Below are 16,682 nucleotides of genomic sequence, written 5' to 3' on the forward strand. Positions count from 1 at the left end.
TTTTGAATACACTCTCTGTTTGTATGTCTGAATAAGTACAGCTGAGGCAATACCATCTAGCTATCGACAAAATGTTAACTTATGCCTCCTCTCTTATTACAGGTGATTGACATACGCATGACAATAATCAATTTGACGTGGCAATATGACAAAGTCATGTCAGGTTTTCCAATGTGTTATACAGTGTGTCATTTGTGGCACAAGGCTAAAGGTCTCCTTTGTCAGAACACAGTAATTTAAAATGGATGACTAGGGATGTCCCTGCGGGTTCATGATAAGTATTGGCATGTTAATTGAACTGTCATGGCCGTGTCATAATGACCATATTAAATCTATACCATGTCCACCCCCGTAATTCCATTTCCAACCATGCAACCTTTCCCCTATTGACTTCCATTCAGGAGGAGGATGAATCTGCAGGGGTGAGACTGAGGGAATAAAATTACAATTAAAACACGGCTAAAATCTCTGCCTTCGCTAACATTTGGAATGTTGGAGCATCGGTGAATCATTATTTCTCCCAGGGCTATCGCGGGGATCCATTCAAATGCAGTGAGAAACAGTTTGTTTAGGGGGAAAGGTTATGCAGAGGGGATGGTAGCTGTTTCTGAGTTTGATTTGATACCAGGACGTGGGAGAGTGGGTGGTAATGGTACACACAGCACTGACACACACAGTTTTAGCCTGATGGATTGGAATATAAATTCATTCAAGGTAAATGTTAAGAAGCCACTACGGCCAGGGCACAGTGAGGCAACATATTCTCCCCTTTTCCACCCTCACCTCAGAAAGCATTTAAAAGTTCAGTAAGAATAGCATGCTTGAGGAAACTAAATGTCAGGAAGCTCCAGGGGACAAAGTATTGCCTTGCTCACACACAGATACATAGAGGCAAGCACGCACGTACGCACACACACACACACACACACACACAAACCTACACGTATACAAACACACGTTTACACACACACACTTATGCACTTATTCATACACACAAATACACACAGAGTCAGATTCACTGTCGAAACCAGGAAATTAAGTTCAGCGAGGACAAACATAAGACAGCTCAACATTTTTTTTAAAGGTTTCCAATTTGTATTCACAACACATTTAGAAACATTTATGAGGCCCACTGGATACTGTGGCTTGTGGAAAATGTACCTGGTTCAAGTAATAAGAAGACAACAAAATATAACAAGTTCTCTAAAGTCCTATCACTTTTTTGATATAGACAAAGAATCCAGTGGTACATTGTAGTTTACGAAATGTAGGGTTGGTCTTTTTATCAGCCAATGATTTCAGGAGAAAATAATGCCTTACCAGGTCAATGACATTTAAAAGTACCTAAGGTTCACAACTATCAGCACTATAAAGAGAGTGGTCAAGGTTCGACTCAAAAGGCACTCACGACTGCACAGCCACATTTTCCCCGGGTAAGCGCATGAACAATAACCCCAACCATTATTGACGGCCATGTATTTTGATGCTGAAACAAATGGTCAGAGTTTTCTTTTTCTACTTTCCTTACGCCCTTAGTCATTATTTTGTAGAGGCTGCTGCAATTGCATGGCTGGAACCAGCTAACACTTCTCAGTGAGTTTCAAAATGAATGGGGATTATTCCGGAAAATACTATTCATAAATCACACATTGGATTTTAAAAATGGCTTCGCTTATGAATTGGACGGCCTAGCTGCCTGGTTGAAAGTGGCCTGAGTTGTTTTGTGTGGAAGCCAGACAATGAGGGCACTCGCATCCAAGTGCAAGTGAGATAAATGATTCATGAGCAGCTGCTGTTGTTTGGCCACCCTCCCATGACTCTGGTGGAGGGTAAGGACAGTATTTCCTGCCGCCCTGTCTGAGGGTAAAGGAACCACACTACATTACCAAAAGTATGTAGACACCTGCTCGTCAAACATCTCATTCCAAAATCATTGCCATTAATATGGAGTTGGTCCCCCTCTTTGCCGCTACATCAGCCTCCACTCTTCTGGGAAGGTTTTCCACTAGATGTTGGAACATTGCTGCAGGGACTTGCTTCCATTCAGCCACAAGAGCATTAGTGAGGTCAGGCACGGATGTTGGGTGATTAGGCCTGGCTCGCAGTCGGCGTTCCAATTATTCCCAAAGGTGTTTGATGGGGTTGAGGTCAGGGCTCTGTGCAGGCCAGTCAAGTTCTTCCACACTGATCTCGCCAAACCATTTCTTTATGGACCTCACTGTACACACGGGCATTGTTATGCTGAAACAGCAAAGGGGCCTTCCCCGAACTGTTGCCACAAAGTCAAAGCTCAGAATCATCTAGAATGTCATTGTATGTTGTATCAGTAAGATTTCCCTTCACTGGAACTAGCCCGAACCATGAAAAACAGCCCCAGATCATTATTCTTTCTCCTCCAATTTTGGCGAGCTTTACACCACTCCAGCCGACGCTTGGCATTTGGGCATGGTGATCTTAGGCTTGTGTGCGGCTGCTCGACCATGGAAACCCATTTCATGAATCTCCCGATGAACAGTTCTTGTGCTGATGATTTTTGTGCGCTACATGCTTCAGCACTCGGCGGTCACGTTCTGTGCGCTTGTGTGGCCTACGATTTCGCAGCTTAGCTGTTGTTGCTCCTAGCCTTTCCCACTTAACAATAACCGTACTTACAGTTGAACCGGGCAGGGCAGAAATTTGATGAACTGACTTGTTGTAAAGGTGGTATCCTATGACGGTGCCAATTTGAAAGTCACTGATCTCTTCAATGTTTGTCTATGGAGATTGCATGGCTGTGAGCTCAATTTTATACACCTTTCAGAAACGGGTGTCCACATACTTTTGTATATAGTATATAGTGTATTTTCTGTGTATTGGGTCACAGCCAAAGGTGTGACATAAAAACCTCAATAATTTGTTACATTATATAGCATTTGCCATTTAGTAGCATTTTCCATTGTTACTTACTGTACTGTACAGTGCCAAGAAGCCATATGTATCTTGTGGACAAATGTGTGTGTGTGTATGAGTGTGTGTACCTGTATGGGCCAGTAGTGTATTGAGGACTGGGTTAACAGGTCACTCTCCTTGTGATGGAAACAATGGGCCATAAATCATTTAAGTAAGAGGTAATGGTACCAGATATTTCACAGAAACTGTAGTCTGTTTCCAGTCCCTACCAGCTGCTGTTAATGTCACTCCCTCCAAACAATACCTCAAGAGACATTCATATTTCTCTCTCTGCAAAGGGCATTGATTGCGTTTCATGGCAAGGCATTTGTTTTGCGGCACTGTTTGTTACCATGACAAAATGATACTGTCAGTTCTTTCCCAGAACTTGATTTTGCACTGGCTTTTATCCAGTTCAGTAAGTGCAAAGGTTAAAGTACACACTAGAGTAGTTCATTGACGGATACAGTTCATTGGAACGAGTCATGTCGCCAATTGAGGATGGCTAAGAGAAATACGTTTCAGTCAATATCACTTTGATATATAACCCATTGTGACTCAAAGGCCTTGGGGAGAAGGGTGTTCCTCAGAAAGTGTGAACAATATTGATCAAATGAATCCCCATAGTTATAAAGACTCTCACGAAACCTTAAATACTCCACCTCACTCCAGCGTGAGAAATCGTTGCTTGTGTAGAACTTGGTGGCAATTCTTGACTGTAGTCCCCCTTACGTCTTCATTCAAAGTAGTCACTAAGGACAGAGACAATAGAGAGTGTCCAGAGACAAAACCACCACACAGCTTGTTCTTGACTGTATTTGGCTTCTAACTAGGGTTGCAAAGGGAGGGTATATTACTGGAAACCTTCAAAATGTACCAGTAAACTACCTGAATTTTGGCATCTTTCAAGGATTTTATGTAATCAATCACAAGACAACTAGTGGCCCTTTTGGGTAGTTCAGATTATTTCAGGTGTAATTATCTCTGGCCCTCTGAAATGTAATTTAAATGTAACCTTTATTTAACTAGGCAAGTCAGTTAATAACAAATTCTTATTTACAATGACGGCCTACACGAGCCAAACCCGGACGACGCTGGGCATATTGTGCACCACCCTATGGGACTCCCAATCACGGCCGGTTGTGATATAGCCTAGACTGCTGCGCCATTCGGGAGCCCAATAAGCCTAAATAAGATTAATTAAAAGAAAAAGTAGAATGACAAAGCTGTAAAACATTATCCTTAATATAAACCATCAACTTAGTGAATGCCATTGGTGTGTATATGAGGGTTTCAGCATGAAATATCCTTTAATATGTATTTTTACTTTCGCTTTAATTTATTTGACTATGTCAATATGTATTTGTTGTCAATGGTGTATCTACCAGAACTGCATGGACACGGATATAAACTATTTACACTGTACATTAATACTTAAAAATAAAGTTTTGATGTATACATTCCCAATGTTACAGTACATGTCCTGTTAATTATCAAAATGACTGAAGATTCCAGTAACTTCCGTGAATTACCAATAGCTTTGCAACCCTACTTCTAGCACACCTATTCCGCTAAAAATAGCTTTTCACGGTTCATTTAAAGTATGAGTGATGCTTTCACGCTGGAACAAGCAATGATGAATGCAGCACATTGAACACTAGTCAAGGCAATAAGCACATGGAAGATTATAATTACATCATGTCGAGATCCGTATCTGGAAATGCACCTCATACAGTACCACTCTGTGAGCTTCACAGCTCTGCATGAGGGCATTTCTGATTTAATGCATTATGTTTTTCGCCTGTCTATGACTGGCATCCCGCCCAGCATTCATATACAGTAGGTTCCAAAGCGCTTCTCAGGCCATTGTTAATTACAAAACATGTCTCACTGTCCTGCTAGGAGCTTCAGAGAGCTCTCACATTTGGCTTTAAACTGAGGCATTTAGGCACTTGCTGTAAGAGGGTTTAGTATTTGCTAAACCCATGTGTCTTGCTCACAAGTCAAAACAAATAGGTTTTTACTAACATAAAAAATACAAATAAAGAGAGATATGGTTATTATTTAGAAAGGCTGGGGATGGCAAGGATATTTTTCTATTTATGTAACGAGGCAAGTCAATTAAGAACACATTCTTATTTACAATGACCGCCTACCCCGGCGACACTGGGCCAATTGTGCGCCGCCCTATGGGACTCAAAATCACAGCCGGATGTGATACAGCCTGGATTTGATCCAGGGACTGTAGTGACACCTCTTGCACTGAGATGCAGTGCCTTAAACCGCTGCACCACTTGGGAGCCCCAGAAGAGGAAAAGAGAAGGAGAAGAGATGTAATGTTTTGTTCTGACATTCACATCTGGGAGCATGACAGACCTCAATGTCAATTCTAATACTAGGTTTTATTAGGCATGGATTTGAAGTAAAGGTATAATATGATTTAGGCCTACGAGGCAATTAAAGTGTACGTTATTCTTGTTTTACCATAACTCCCTTTTCGAACGTGTACAGTATATCCATTTGTTTCCCGTGATATTTGCATTCCTACCTGAACCATGGCATTCAAATGTGAATTACGGACTGTCAAGATTTGCATATTCACAGAGAGCTGCATAATTTAGAACACATTGCCTTGGAATGTGACAACATAGCATTCATGAGAATGTTGGTATGAAATGGTTCTCACTGGATAATAGATTACTCAAAGCCAAGTCTGACATTTCAGCTGGGTTTACCATCAGGACTCAAAACACAATAACCCAACATAACCCTGACAGGTCCATGTATTATTCACCATTCATGGCTACCAAATGAGCCTTTATAGCCAAGAGCAAGTCATTCTATATTTAGTGTGTTTTCTTAATGGGCCTAATTAAAACATTAAATTTTTTACATCCCTTAATTCAGATACTAAATCGCAACAATTGTAAACCCTTTGCTGGGTTGATCTGGTATTTGGTTTAATCTTGACTTCAGGCTACCCTGACCTTACATGTACAGTAGATACATTCTCACTATCTTCAAACTATCACTAACTTTCTGCTGTGGTGTTAAACATCATCCAATTTGTAGAAATAAAGACTTGTTTTATAGTTAATGCAGTCAGGTTCAAATGTTGTGATTTGCTAAGTGATTATGTGTCCATAGCAATCAGCTACCACTAATACAAGCCAAATTGTGGTTCAGTGGTGTTTTTTCCTGTCGGGGGAAGAATGATGCTATGATGTGCATTCAAAGCTTTGCTGTAATGATTCTTTGATGACGCATATACCACTCCTCGCTCAAGTGCATTGATTTAAACTATACTGAAGGTTAAAGTTCTTTTTTTTTGTGAAAAAAAGGGCACCATATTCTACCCTCCTACTTTTCCCCCTGTTGCCAGGACATTACTTTGGCCACTTCATGTTCCAGATGGCTTCGTATAAAGGTCCTGACCCTCTCCAGTCATCAAGGACATTAAATGTGGACCGGGCAGAGGGGACATGGCACTCAATATGAAAGCATTGCCTCGTAACAAGATCTTCAGGGATTCTTGAGCACTGGCATACACTGAAAACACATTAGGGCTCATAGTCTGCACCCAATACCCATTTTTATCTAATGACGCTTTGATGGAAAACTCTACTTTTAAAAAAAGTACTTCAAACATCATCATTCATGTATTATGGTTTCTGTTTTTATTTTATTTCTGTAAGAATGCATGGGTTAAGACTCAATGCCACAAAGTAGCGCAGTAGCTATATGGCCAAAATAAACAAATAACAAAGAAACAAAGAAACAAAAGCTCCTGAAAAGATTTACAACATTTACCATTCGGTCAAATTATGATTCTTGATCATAGTGAAGACCCGCCATGTTCATTTGTTAATTAAGTTCGGAAACAGAACAAGCAAACAATGCAGTCCGGTCAACGATGACTGCCAAATCCTCCCATCCTTTTCCAAGGATCCCTCACATCCTCCCACATGAAAACTGGGAATGTGTTCATCTGATGTCCCATCTTTTCAAAATAGCTGAATGGGCAGCTGCCCTGCAGAGCTTCTCCAGCCAACTTTCACGGCCAGGCATCTGTTTCTGCCTACTGAGGTGCCAAAGGACCCTCCAAGGTGGTCAAATAGTTGCCTTGCAGAAACAAATCAATCATAAAGGCCTATGCTATTGGTTTCAATCAAAACAGCACACACGGAGAGCATGTTGGTCATTCATAATCATACTGTAGGTCAGAAAACAAAATGAACATGTTAAAAATGTGACGTTAAATGACTTAGAGGTAGAATAATCAGAATCTTTAAAAACGACTAAGCGCAACCAAGTAGAATGATGGCTACTCCCCCAGTCAAGACGAAACACAGATGTGTTGTATTTGAAATTCAAATGTATATTGAACTTAAGGCTTCAGATACCTGGCCTGTCATTTAGACCTATGTATATCAGTGAAATGGAAAAAATGTTATTTAACACTGAAGGCTAATGGAGGGCCAAGACCTTTCAAGATAGAATTAATAGGAAACCCAAGGCTCCAGCCTTCAAGCCATATATCAGGTGGGGAAGAAACCTTTTGAACATTTAACTCCTCATGGAGAAATGGAATGTCATTTTCATACAAATATTTTTTGTCCAAATGAAAAAGTTGTTAGATGTTTAGAAGTACATTTGATGTGAAATGAAAATGCACAATTGTTATATCAGTCCATATTGTTAGATGTCAAGATATAGAGCAGATTACAATACCTTTTGGAGTTGATTAAAGAGAGCTGCATATGAAAAGCAAATAATCCCTTTGAAAACGACATCAATATTAGTTAAAAACATTTATTTTGGTGACAAAATTGACTACAAAGTGTAGATAGGATCGTTTTGGTGATAAAATCAGCGTTGTCTAAAGTAGAGTTTGGAAGGTAATTGAAGGTTCTGTTTCGATTACAATTATGTCAACAAATCATGCCTCCTTTTGCCAAGCTCCACGTGCAAATGACCATGCCTCTACAGCCAGAGGTTCTATAGTTTGCATGCCCTGCCAAAGGACTCTAGTTAGTATGCGGAATAGGTGCTTGGAGTTCATCTGACCCCAAATCTGCACCAGTAACGATAGCTTGGAGTGCAACAACCGGGGGGGGGCGAGTGTAACCAGGGATACTGGAATATAATGACCTCTCTGGTATAACGTGGCTAACGACGTTAGATAATGTAATTGCTGGATCTAGGTAGCTATCTTTTGATAAAGCGAGGCAGGCTAGCTAACATTAGCTATCGAGGCAGGCTAGCTAATGCTTTAGCTAACGCTAGCGTACCTAGCTAGCCAGCTTTCTCATTACAACTTAGATAGGTCATAGCTCATACACATGTATTGTGTATTGTCTAGATACTGCTGGTTTTGTAATATGTAACAGTATCATTTTATAATGCTAGCAAGGCAGGTTAGCTAGCTACAGGCTATCTAACGTTAGATAGCTAGATACTTTAACATACATGTTGGATTTGCAAGTTAGTTCCTAGCTCATACAAGTGTATTCTGTATTGTCTATGGCAAAACTAAACAATGGATGCAGCTATGGTGGTAGCTAATTAATACGGTAAACTGATTACAGATTAATACAGTAAACTAGCAGCAACAAACTGAAACAACGTCACCGGCCGGAATCTAATCCAATCAGGAGCTTCTTCTTTTTCTTCTCTGAGGTTTATTGGCAGACTATACTCACAAGGTGTATTGCCACCAACTACTGTACAGGGTAGTAAAAAATGGCCCAAATAAAAAAAACACTATCCAAATTCACACTACTACCCTGAATTTCAAACAATAACAAAAACGGTACTATTCAGATCTCTACACAGGCTCAGGAACCTGGGAGGGGGGGAACCTCATTCACTACCATTTAGCACTTTCAAGTATTTTCACTGCCTCCACATAGAAGACCTGCTGGATGGCCCTGATCCTAGCTACTGCAACCTCCTTCATCTGTACAGGGAACGTGATTCCCATCACAATTACAAAATGATTAATCTGACTCTTCAACTACTATTTATTCCTTCGACAAACACTTGCCACGTGTCCCAACTTTTTACAATTGTAACACTGCAGTGGCTTCTGCACATATGGTCTCACCGCATATCTCGCATATCCAAGTTTTACATAAATTGGGAGAACCACTTCATCAAACGACAGTCAAATTGATAGGCTTTGCTCCTTCCTTCTGTCTATCATTCGATTCAATTGACGTGCGTCTACTACTCATTCAATATTTTCCCTAAACCACACAGCCTCTATGTCCAACGAAACACCAGAGATGACACCTTTCAATCTGAAGCTACAGTCAGTGTACATCTGTAAAGCATAGAATTTGATTTTCCACCAGTTACCGCAGCAACAAAGTAAAAATGACTATTTCGTAAATATTCATGATAATTTTGCCTTGTTGCGTTTTGGACTTAAATTAAGGCTAGGTTTGGGAATAAGGATATTAGTGTAGTTACGGTTAAAGTTAGGTTTAAAATCAAATTTTAAGAAGAGAAATTGTAGAAATAGTCGGGCTTTATGACTTTGTGGCTGTAGGAACTAGTGATGACCTAGAATTGGCTTGACCTGTGTTACTGCCCTGGTGACACAGATGGCTTCATCAACAACGTTAATGTGTGCTATGGGAAAACTTGCATTAAAAAAAGACATGGGTTCATAAACTAGTAGGTTAATTACCTAGACAAGCAGATACACGTAGTAGAGTCATTTCTTTGTCAATAATCAAAAAACGTTGTCCTTTCTTTAAAACGAAATGCAACTGACCACTTCGCTGTCTATTGTATTATCCTGTCAAAGGCCCTCCCAGTTAACACCACCTCATAAGATAAAGAAGTCACAGGAGGTTGGTGGCACCTTAATTAGGGAGAACGGGCTTGTGGTAATGACTGGAGTGGAATCGGTGGAATGGTATCAAATACATCAAACACATGGTTTCCAGGTGTTTGATGCCATTCCATGTGATCCGTTCTGGCCATTGTTATGCGCCGTATGAGGATTGCCTGCTGCAGCTGTTCAAGAGTTTTGCAGCCGAACATGCAACAGAAAAGAACAGCAAGGGGACCCTCAACATCACGCAGATATACTCGCTGTGAGCATTCCTATGAATGTAACAGGGAGGACACTTCAGGTTGGTGACATATGACCTGGTCAAAGGTATAAACAGTCTAGAATTTTGTCCCAATTTACCTTCATAACCTAGCCTGATCGCTGTGTTTACCATTCTATTTCACTTTATGATATCTGAAGTGAAATGCAAAGGTGAATGCAGCAATCAGGTTGCTTCCACCAACGCTAATCATAACCACCACTGATAATGTAATCAGTGCTCTGTGTTTTATATGAGACCGACCAATATCTTTGATGAGGGGTCAGGAGCTTATCTACGCTCTTATGCTCATCAATGGGGTGATGGCAATACCTTACCTCCAGCCTAATTTCTTTCCTGCTCACCCACGGTCGTCCATGAGGAAACCAGAATTAGGTAGGTTTCATCTGACCTGCTCAAACTACAACATAGTATATGTTTGATTGTCAGATATCCCGTATCCTAACTGCCATTGGTAATAGAACAGTGACTGGGTGTATGTGTTCACAGATGCATCTATGGAGTCAGCACTTGGAGACTTGCAAGATGTCGAGTTGGAGTCCAGACTGACCGATGGACTTGATACCGATGTCTCTAAATGGAGAGAGACCTGGCACTCTGCATAAAAATGTTAGTAGACGCAACATTTACTTGTATTGTCTTTATCTTTCTTTATATTTGAATGGTATCAGTCAATAGGGGGATGGAGAAACCCTGTGTATTCTGCACCAGGATCAGGGTACTCCTGTTGCATACGGGACTCCATACAAGAAGATATGACCACTCTGACATGCTTGCCAAGGTAGCCCCATTACTACCAGACAAAATGCCAACAACCACAGTATCTGTATCGGCTGGGAATGACAATGAAAGGTGAAACGTGCACATTGTTATATTAGCAGAACACTGATCCTATGGTATTATGTAAAGACTTTACATGGACCTGTTACTACATTTGAAAGTTGTCAAAACACTTACATATATTCAGCAATTATATTCCTCTCATATTACTTTGTAGGCTACTGACTTATTCAAAGCTTCCTCCGGCATCTCACCATACAGTACATCTGCCTGTAGTTATTGAACTCAACATGCAGGGGGTTTGTTTGTTGTGATTGAGTGGCGGGAAACACATCAGACCACACCTCCAAACTCACATTTGACTTCTGTCTGCATTTCTTGAGGAGCAGGATAAATCAGAGGGTGCTGTTACCCTTAAGAAAATCAAGACCATTTGATCTTTAGAGGGAACTTCAAGTATAGGGAGATTAACACTGGATTACTAGAAAATGACACTTTGCATCATGATCAAATAATTTCCCCAGAATAGCTTCCCGATTCCTTTTAAGTGACAAAAGCACCAATATTTCAGTGAAGGTTAAAGTGCTTTAAGTAGCTTTTTCTTGAAGGATTTTTAAAAGTGATTTTAAATTATGTCTGAAATATCTCAACGTATGAAGAGGAAAAAAGATGGATGTTGGGAGTTAAAAAGGTACATTTCAATGCCATGCTGTATTGATGTCCATGACAGTATATATAAATGTTAAGCCTTAGCTAAGTGACTCTCATTTTATAACTAATTGGTAGAAGCTTTAGACAATTCATCTACTCTTAGTATAGCAAAACTGCAGCTGTAATTGCAGTGACCTGATTATGTTAAAAATCACCCCATAACCCTGTAGTTTCTGTGGTGAGTATTCAATATTCTTTTGCCATAGTATTTCCATGTGTTCAACACATTCAATTCAATATTGTTGGTTCTCTCAGTCATTTTCATTTTCACACTGCAATGGTATTGACTGCTACCTGTAATTATTTATTTAATTTTATTAAAAGAAAGAAAGTATACCAGGGGAGGGATGGGGTGAGAGGAGTGGTGGTGTGTTTTCCCATTGTCCACACACACCGGCACAGTCGTGAAGAGGGTACGACAGTGACAAAGGAAGGCCAGAAAAAGTGCCAAAGACTGTTCACTCTGCTACCGTCTGGCAAATGGTACCGGAGTATTGGCTCTCGGACAGGCTCTGAGACAGCTTCTACCCCCAAGCCATAAGACTGCTAAATAGTTAACTAAATGGTTACCTGCAGTATCTGCACTGACCCTATCTTGCACTGACTCAATGCACACTCACAAGACTATACACACACACACTCAATCACACACACTACTTTGACACTCTCACACACACCCACACACATAAACACATATGTTCGCACTCATCATATACTCATCATATGCTGCTGTTACTCTGATCTTTACTATATTCTTATTATTATCTATCCTGATGCCTAGTCACTTTACCCTGCCTTTATTTACATAACCATATCTAACTTGTACCCCTGCACACAGCGATATAGTTCTGGTATTCCCTGTATATACTTTCATTTTATTCCTCTTGTGTTACTATTTTTTTATTTTTCTTATTTTAAACTCTGCATCATTGGGAATGGCTCGTAAAAGCAAGCATTTCACAGTAAACTCTACACCCGTTGTATTTGGCTCTTGTAGCAAATACAATTTAATTTGTGAGAGTCTAAAACTGAAATAAACGTCCTTTCAGCCACTAGCTCTCAGCCTGAGCACACAGTCTCACACTATGTCCCATTCTCACATCCCCTCCATTAACTTCCTTGTTTCTTACCCCTGTGGGATGATTGTTTATCAAGGAGAAAAAAATTATAAAAGAAAAGCAGCAGCTTTTCAAGGTCTTTAGACAGTCCACTCATACACCACAAGGGAAGAATCAGCACACCGCACAAGCTGCTGTTGGAACCCATTCTAGTTCTGTCTGCATATCCATTAATGCAATGTAAAAGTGGTTTTCAAAATCCTTTTTACATTAACTATGTATAGCTCAAATTAATTACAAAAATAGTTTGCTGAGATTTGAGCAGTGGGAAAACAAATATCCTTCCCAAGACATGGTGTGAGAATGTATGTTTAGATTCATTTAGTCAATAAAACTCAACTTCATAAAGTCAACATAAACAAATAAGAACAGCCCATGAGCTATTTTCTTCTTGACTTAACCTGGAGACCTAGCATCTGGGTTTGACTTAAGAGGTCCCTAAGCGCTATACTCTTTAAACACATTTAAAACAAATTCATCATGTAAGGGGTCAAACACACCAGCCAGATTGTCGGCATGCACAGTAGGGGGCTGCTCTCCTTACATGGCACAACAATAGGTACCACCAAGGATGTAATCATTACGTCTTGCAATGGAAACCGTTTACTGTTTAAGAACCAAATGGATGCAAACACATTCGGCGTAAGGAATACACCCCTGCTGTGTGCCCGATGAACTGTGGCTTCTGGCGTTTCAACATGCATAATCAGCCTGGCTGTCAATGCCCAACAACTTGACTTTGAGCCAATCAGACAGTATGAACCTCCGCAAGAGGCGAGCAGAGAGGAGAAACAACAAGGGAAAAGCGGGCACTTTTCCTGGACATATTAGGTAGCGAGCTTGCTAGCTGAGCCAGTCACACTTCATATGAAACAAATGGGAAAGCTTTCTCCATAAGCTAGCTATCTAGTCATGTCAGGTAGTAATATTTTGAAATCAAAATTAATTTGTTTTCATGAAGTAACTGCCTATTCGTCTGTCGAAAGTCAGTTCAGTACCGAGTCACAGATGAAAAGCTATCATCTTTGACCAAGTCTTTAGCTTGCTAGATAGCGAATGACAATGCTAGACGTTTAGCTAGCTACATTTTCGCTATCTAGCACTGGCAGTGTGAATGTCAATATTTTTTTAATCGTCTTGCTAGCTAGTTGTTATCTAATTGTGACCATCTAGCTATCAGCAAGAGCTTTCTACAAATTCTAGCTAGGGATCAACATTAGCACAGTTAGCTAGCCTTGGCAGAACATGTACACATTTGCCAATGGAAACAAAGAAAGCAACACTACTGCCAGGAGTGTTTTTACCAGGCTGATGACCGATGTCCTGTGCTGTTTGAAAACAAAAAAATATTGACTGCCGACATGCTTGGCAGAGGTGCTATGTACCGCAACCAACAGCCTTTCTGGTCTGTTCGAGCCCTAAAATACACATGGGCAGTCCTTGCAATAACACAATAGCTGTCATGCCCATAGATGTCTGAGTAAGCTTACAAATCTCTAGTCTCTACTGCATATCAAGCTAGTCAGTACTATAATTGGATAGGCAGTACAACTGATCCAAGCATTTCAGACTAAAGTCTGGAGAGACATGAGAGTGCTTTATGTTATTAAGACAGAATCAGCTCTATATTGCTGCAGGGAGTCAGGTGTAGTATGAGGCATCTGAGGATACATGTCTTATTAATGAACACAGACCGGCATGTCTTGAGAGTCAATCGAAGTGGACCACACTGAGCTGGAGCTGGTAGGACTTTCTTAAAATGTTATTCATATTTTAGTGAGGGAGAGTGCTATTACCACAAGGTTATAGATCTTGATTGATGCCAGCCTATATAGCCCATGGCTTGGCAAGTGGTGCGAGTGAGCAGTTTTCCACCTTCATTTTCCACTAGAGGTGCTTCTAAGATGCTCCTTTTTTTCAGATTTGCAGCATGGCTGTCATGAAGCTGACAGTTAGAGGCTATTTGACATGCACTCTCCCTCTGGGTTGCATGCCTCTGCTCTTACTCTGCCCTCAAAGGTTAAGTGTTTACATGACTGTCACACGAACATATTCATACCACACAGGCACAACACAGGAAGCTCAGCCAACACACCATCGCAGAGGAAAGTGAGAGGCGTAGGAAAATGATTGCTTTTTGGATGGATGTCCATGTTATCGGTGGTAGTATAAGAACAACAAAAAAGGAGATTGACATTTTGATGAAGCAAACCCATTCAGAAAAAGAGTAGCCAGAATATTGTCTAAGGGCGGGGAAAACATTAAACAATTGAGGGTGTGCCAATCTGCTTGCCAATCAGTACATCACTTTAGATCTACTCTCCCCATAATGACTCTTCTAATGTCTTCTGCCTGGAAACCACATCACCATAGTTTTTAGAACTAAAAGGTTGTTTAGAAACCAATTGATCTGTGCAATTTTAAAGCACATAATCATTTACCATACTTTATGGCTGCCGATGTACTGTATCTGTGTACTGTAACTTAATCTGTTCATTTCAAATTGTACCCGTTCATTTCTTAGGAATGTGTTGAAAAAGTAGGGATCTGGCTATCATCAATGTATTTATGTTACACCCATCTTTGGTTTCATATGTGCTTGTTTCCTTCCCTTTGTATAGCCAGTCATTTCTAAGCACAGAATACTTCTGTTCCACTTCCAAGAGAACCCTGCGTCCCACTCCCAACCAATTTCACCACACACACATACAAAATGGAGGAAGCTTGAGTATCACATACTGTATACCTTCAGAGAAAATATATGAAAGCAGACAACCACAAGGGACAAGGACAAATGGAGTCACAGAGTTTGGACTCTAAGTAGTGGTGACTAAGAACTGTCCACAAAAGCAAAATAGATTAAAAAATATATATATATCTACCTTCAAAGTGATAATAGCCATTTCTTGGTTTATAACGATTCAATTTGTTTTTATAGATATTCCACAATGATTGATACGTCTGAAAGTCCAGTGTTTGTTCTGGTAGGGTACAGCCATATCTCAGAGGAGTGTGTTGTTTACGTGGACAAAGTCTCTCTATTCCTTTTGTGATGTTGTTCTGGATATTGTTCAAAGAGATCTATTGCCATCAGGGTTTGCATGTCTGATCACATGAGGACATCAAAGGGAGATGACTGGTTACTTTGCATTTACATTTGCTTGTTTATTTGTGTGTACTCTAGTAAACCAGCAGGCTCTCTGGAGTTTGAATGACTCCAAGCCCATATGAGACTATTTTTGTGTTGCCTGTGGGATTGGGTTCTTTGATGTCTTCCAAGCCATGTCAAAATCTGTAGAAGGGAATGCAAGTCAAAGTAACAAGCTGCAAGGTGGCCATGCCTATACGGAAAACGCTTGTATTATTATACATGCGGGGAATGCAAAATATACTAACATACAGTACCAGGCAAAAGTTTGGACACCTATTCATTCCAGGATTTTCTTTTTTTTTTATTGTACTATTTTCTACATTTTAGAATAATAGTGAAAACATCAAAACTATGACATAACACAAATGTAATCATATTTATATTTGAGATTTTTCAAAGTAGCCACCCTTTGCCTTGATGACAGCTTTGCACACTCTTGGCATTCGCTCAACCAGATTAATGAGGTAGTCACCTGGAATGCATTTCAATTAACAGGTGTGCCTTGTTAAAAGTTCATTTGTGTAATTTCTTTCCTTGTTAATGCGTTTGAACGAATCAGTTGTGTTGTGACAAGGTAGGGGTGGTAAACGAAGATAGCCCTATTTGGTAAAAGACTAAGTCCATATTACGGGCAAGAACAGCTCAAATAAGCAAAGAGAAGTGACAGTCCATCATTTCAAGAACTTTGAAAGTTTCTTTAAGTGCAGTCATGAAGCACTATGATGAAACTGGCTCTCATGAGGACCGCCACAGGAAAGGAAGAGTTACCTCTGCTGTAGAGGGTAAGTTCATTAGAGTTAACTGTCATGACGTTGGCCTGGGGATATGTTTATGACAGTCATAAATACCTCTCCCCCTCTTTTTCCTCTC

Source organism: Oncorhynchus kisutch, linkage group LG2, assembly GCF_002021735.2.
Source record: "Oncorhynchus kisutch isolate 150728-3 linkage group LG2, Okis_V2, whole genome shotgun sequence".
Taxonomy (NCBI): Eukaryota; Metazoa; Chordata; class Actinopteri; order Salmoniformes; family Salmonidae; genus Oncorhynchus; species Oncorhynchus kisutch.